This window comes from Bradysia coprophila, assembly GCF_014529535.1.
Source record: "Bradysia coprophila strain Holo2 chromosome X unlocalized genomic scaffold, BU_Bcop_v1 contig_20, whole genome shotgun sequence".
NCBI lineage: Eukaryota > Metazoa > Arthropoda > Insecta > Diptera > Sciaridae > Bradysia > Bradysia coprophila.
In genome coordinates, this window is record NW_023503307.1 from 3,600,152 (window position 1) to 3,606,720 (window position 6,569).

Consider the following 6,569-nt stretch of genomic DNA (forward strand, 5'->3'; position numbering starts at 1 on the left):
TTGCGAAAAAATATTTTTGGAACACACCTTTTAATACAGACGCTATGGAACAAGGCGCGGGAACGAGTAGGTCGACAGCATGTTATTGCTGGAATCGATGGTATATAGGTTGGGTGATAGGCTTGATTTTTGGTCATTCTCGGGTTATGGGCATCCTAACCTCAAAATTTGTGGTTTTTCACATACTTGACATCACAGAGCGGAAAGTACTAAAAATTAAATTATAGTTTCTTCGGCAATTCGTCAGAGTATTGACTTCTGCACAAAAGTCTTCATACAAGTTAATTCGCAGAAAATACAGGGAGGTCAGTACGATGCCCCGAAATTGTAAAAAATCGATTTTTTCTCATTTTTCCGCAGATTTTAACATTTTCTCAGATATCAATGAAAAAATATTGTTTCTTCGACCGTTCGTTAGATAATTAAATTTCGGACAGAAGTTGGCTCAAAAGTCACCCTGTAGAAAATACAGGGTGGTCAACAAAAAATTTTAAAGATGAAGAAATCAAGTTTTTTGAAGTGAACGCAATTCGGATGATTTTCGTTTGCATCATTCACCTGCTTGGAAGCCCGTCATTTTCATGTTTCAAGTAGAGCTTTTAAAAAATGGAACGTTACATTTTCTTGTACTTACAAGCACGGAATTTTCAAAACCGACACATTTTCTGTTTTGTTGATTACTAATTTTTGGTGGATTTTTATATGGAGAAATCAAAAACTCAAGTAAAATACACAAACAGAAAATTTGTCGGTTTTCAAAATTCTTTGCGTGTATCCTCTATACTCCGATCAATGAACCTCAATTTTTCAGTGGTTGTTAGCTAAATGACTATTTGACTTCCACAATTGCAATATTTGCCTTCGGGTTACAGTTTTGTCCCTATTAATGTAACCCGTACCTTGTAAAATAACCAGGTCGAAAATAGAAGGAAATAATAGTAGAAAACGTAAAACAATTGAATTATTTTTATTATTAACTTATTTAGAACTTCAGCAAAGAGCAATGCACTCGTAGTCATATGTGGTTGGCGGTTGTTATTAATTGGTGTAATAACAGAACGCCTAATATGATATTAAATTTAACGTACCTAATAAACATATACATTGATTATTATCAGTTTTATTATTGTAATAAGCAAACAACTCTGGTTAAACCACTTTAATCGACAGTAGCCAAAATAAAAGTTCCAACTGATTTTAATACAATGACTATTTTCTCACCTATGTGTTATGCATGGGATGCATTGAACTGAAATCAGATAGAGTGGTGGAAAATATGTTTTGGTTATAAATCTGTAAACGGATTTATCCTGAACCATTTTAAAGAAAAAAATACCGAAGAAAAGCTCAAAAAACGATGAAAAGATCATAAATAACTGGAGCGTTACAAATAAATTCAAAACGAATCGTAGCAAATTAAAGAATCAATTGAAAAAAAAACAACTTGCAGCTGGTCAGCAGTTCTATATAGATATCTATGCAATAAGATGTGTGTTATACTATAATGCTAAAACAAAATAGATTCTTCAATTTGTCTATATGTATACAATGTACATTCGGAATACGCAAAATCTATTTTCGGTCCACAACTATTGAAATTAATACATTGTACAGTTGACATACACACACTTATTGATTTATTATGTTACGAACGATTAACACTTTCGGAAAAGTAAATAATCTCTGGAAAGTTCTAATTTTTTATTTCAATAGTAAGAGCTCAAAAATCCTATGCATGTAATATGTATAAATATATGTAACGTAATTTGTTGGTGATCCCGTGTCATGTTTTTCTGGTGACCGGAGAATGCTGTTAGGTCATATCCATAGCAAAAATCAACGAAATAGCAGTACAAGTAAATAATAACAACAAGATACTTTTGCTACTGAAACTGTATATAATGTTAATTCGGATCGACGAAGCTCCCAGGTCCGAGACACCATTCATGTCGTTAGAATAGTTTTCTATGCCAAGTGTTCGTAAATTCGCTCAGGTGAGAAGTAGACGAAATGTTTAACTTTATTATCTGCCCAATGCAAAAGTTAACCATTACATAGCGGTTTCGTCCTGTGAAAATGATCCATTGCATGAAGAATGTTTTCGGTAAATTTTTGAATTCTTTTTTGTGTATCAACGTTCACATAATGTGGGCATTAAACCAAAATACATTGGTTGCTGCTGCGTAGTTAGTTAATTCGGAAACAACTTTGTTTTTACACTTGACGAAAAGACAGTTACCGAAGCGTGTTGCTTAAAGAACAAACATGTAGGTTTGTCTTTATCAAAAGAATTGTTACCTCATGTAATAAATTACTTTCGTAGCATCCAACGTAATATATTATTTTGGCATCCTTTCTTAAAATTTTCATATTATTGGAGATGAATCTTTCTGGAAGGAATACAACGATTTTATCGTATATTTTCCATATTTTGTCGTTTTCCGACGTTATACTATCCACACTTAAGGGATCTCTAATTGAAAACATGTCCTCTGATTTGGAAGTTGTTGTGGTTTGTAAGTGATTCCTAACAAAATTGGTTTAGCAAATGAAAATCCAGAATTTTTACTTTAGTATTTCATTCTTGTGGGGGTGCCAAGCAAACAGTTAGAAAATAAGAATCTAGATTTTCATTTGTTCAATGAAATTCTTGTGGAATCAATTACAAACCACAACAACTCCCAAATCAGAAAACATGTCGAATTTCACTTTTCCCTCTCTGTAATGATTATTAACGCGAAGTAAACTTCCAAAACTGTTTTATAATAATGACTAATGGTATAATACCGGAATTGCAGTCTTCCTATGCAAGGAACGTGAACATCGTGTTCGAAGTAATTCAATCAAGTTTAAACAGCTTTCACGTTTCTTTTCACTCACTCTTAGGGTACATTGGTTACCATCGTAACTCCCCGAATGTCTTCAAAAAGTGTAAAAGATGTCGATGTGCTCTGATTTCATCAGTTATGTGTATTATCAATTATGTCAACGTTTTATGATTACGCAACGCACATCATAAAACTCTTACAAACATCCAGAGCTCGTAACATCATCAAGTCAATGTACTCGTTCCACTAAAGACATTTTCTTTTTCAATTTATTTCTTCCTTACAGGAGTTTTGCACTATATATGTATATTGGCGTATGAAGATATCGATTACATGCTACTCTTATAATCACTTTAGCGCTAATAATATACTTCTCTCTGAAAAAATTATTATTTTTTTTAGAAAAAAGTGAAGGAAAAAACACACTCAAATTTTAGGTCGATGATATGTATGTAATTATTGCAGCTGTTTAATTGAGAGGAAAAAAATTTAAATGATTTATTATACCGTAAATGTTAGCGATGTTAAATCGAGCATGTGTCTCTTATTTTGCACCAAAAAAAAAACGAAAAAATGGCATTTGAAACATTATCAGATACGAAAAGTTTTCTTTTAAAAGAAATCAAATGACAATATACTAGTACAACACATTGAGTACACACTACACATTCCTGAGTACTTATACATTTAAACTTTTCAATCTTCGAATAAAGTGTTCATTAACACCATGGCAGTCATAAGGCAAAATATTAATAAACTTAAAAATAATTTAATAATCGCTTTGACGTAACATGTAATCTCATATCAAATGTCTTGCGCATTATGTCCTAAGCACACGTTCTTCATAAAATGCGTACGCACCATACGAAAATTGTTTTTTTTTCTTCGACTTAAATTTTGAATAATATTCGTCAAGTGCCCTATCATTTGTAATTAAAAAAAAACTCCCAAATTTTGTGTACGGCACTTAATACGAGACGAAAGAAGAAGAAAAAATTTAATGTACGAGTCAGTTGTACAATATAAGGAAATTAAATAATAAAATGCCATCTGGTTTCGATTGAAGGGTCATCAATAATATCGCAGCGCGTTAAAGTGAAGTGAGTTCTTTTCTTTTTGATACTACTTTCGACCTTTATCTGATATACTGTTCTACGACCGTTTGCTTATTATGACCTATACACGACATTAGTATATCCTACATCAATAGTTTTATCCATGTCACCACTATCATGACATGGATGAGGATGGAGACATTAGAATTTCGATCTTTGAAACTCTAAGTCAAATCAGTAATTCAGTGTGGAGAAAGGGAAATAATGAGTGGTGTTGATTAGTAGCGTTTAACTAGAGCACACACATTGTTTCACACACAATTTGTGCTTAAATGGATTTTAATTAAGTATATGAAGGCAAAGAGATTTTCGGACGTGTCTAACAAGCTGGGTGTCTTGAACAAAGTTCTATCACGGAGCGAGTGGTAGGGAAGAAGCAAACAAACATTGGTTCCATGTGTGCCATTGCTCATAAGTTTCCAGGGCTTCCACAAGCTTCCCTTGTACCCAAGAAATAAATTTTGTCTACAATTGCTTGTATGATTCCAACTTACATCGTAGCCTGGATGCCATGGATTCTCATGCACCCGATGGTACAGATGAATTTGAAAAACTTTGGAGGTCCGAGCTAAAAATGTACAAAAATCTCAAATTTGCCTTCACATCTTCATATGTCAAAATCGACGTAATTGTGTGTCAAAATAAATGAGACTCAAGGAATTGAACTAGATCCCTTTCGACCGACCCAATAAACCATTGGTTGATGCGATTCCGATTAGTTTCGATTGAAAAGAAACAATAACCGTAAATCAAGGTATAATTGAGAAATTTTCAACGCCACAGAACCATTTATGTTTTACGCGTGGCGCTAAGACACTAATTCATTCCGTTAAATTAGATCGACAATTATATCCATACATACGTAAATAGTTTATTTATTATTTTAAACGAAGGGGGATCCACATTTGTAAAAAAGAGAGCTTAACAAATGTCATCACACCAACGTCAAAACATTTATAAGAAAATTTAAATTATTGCTACAACGGTTAATCTAAACTTTGAAAAATTTATTACATCCAGAGTTGGAAAATGTGTTAAACTTTTCCGAAACATAGTCATGTATTAGGATACAATGAAAACTAATTGCGTGTGTAAACGCAGCTCAATCTGCCACGATATTTAAACAAGAAATGTGTGTGTACATAATGTATAGTATAGCTCCAACAATAAAATATTTGATTTATTTTCGTAAGGGAGCGAAAACTAATTACTATTTAATGAAGCTAGAAATGATGGGTGTGTTGATGTAATATGTGCATTCAACATGGTTTGAAAATGTGCTAGGAAAATGTTTCGTTTAAATGACGAAAAGTTTTTTTTTTCTTTTTGCTTTTACTAAAAATGAAAATTGTCATTTATGATCGAGTGCCGATTTTTCAATTTCATTTAGAATTGAATGCAACAATTAAAATATCAAATCCAACTCAGCTAATTTGAGAAAGAGAAAAGAAGAACGTCAGACAACACATTTTTTTCTGGTGTTTCTTCTATAAAATTTCCAGTTGAGTGGTAGACTATTTTTAGTTTTGTGGTAATTCATTCATTTTTTGTACCATAATATCCCTTCTATTTAGAAAATTAATGTCAAACAATCATAGTATGGGGTCAAATTGATATTTTATTTTAAGATATTTCAATGACAAAAAAATTATTAAACACTTGTGTTATTAAAAATGTTTTATTTTTTTCGGGGGGATTAATATATTGTCTTATTTTGAAATATATTTCAAACCTATTTTGAGAAGTCGTTTTTTGTGTCAAATGGATTTTTTTCTTTAAAGAATTTTTGAAATGAAAACTTCGTCGTCTTATTTAGCTATGTATGGTATAATGCAGAGAGAAATGCGTTCGATTTACGCTTAATTTGTAATTGGTTTTCAGTGTGAGGTCTTTTTCGTTTTTTGTAAAAAAAAGGATTTTGTCGAGTGTGTGCATCTATATTCTCTTTGAAACTTTACTGTGAGCGAACCACTTTCTCTGTTGATGGTTTTATCTAAAATTGTAATTTCTCAATTCATTTTGTATTGTCTTCATGCTTTAACTTGATCAGACATAATTTATTTTCGTTCAGAGGTCACACCACAATTCGGTTGTCCTACTGAGTCTATTAAAAAAATGTTCCGGTGTGAAAGTAATTTCGACATTCTAAGACGAACAATGACTAAATAATTTAAGATTTTCGATACATGAGACGGACAATCGAGGCTTGCCGAGATGACCTCTCATGTTTCGATATCCTATTTTATCATATGAGCGAAAACAAGACAACAACAGTTGCACTTGCGATGAATTTCCATTTATCCATCTAGACAGCCGATTTATCCGTCCAGATAAATAACTATGACGTCACAACATGACGCGAGTATGATAAAATAATTGAAGTAATGCCTGCACTGACAAAATAGAGTTGAAAATCTTACCTGTTGCAGGTAACGTTGTTACAGCTGTAGCAATCAACTTTAAATAAAACTTACGCACATTCAAATTAAAGCATTTCACCAAAAAATGGTTTTTAAATTAACTGACAAAAAAATTTCAGAGTTGATATGTCACTTTCGACTATCTTCACAACATATATGTACATGTCAAGAATTTCTATTTGCCTGAATGACAACATATTTTTTGT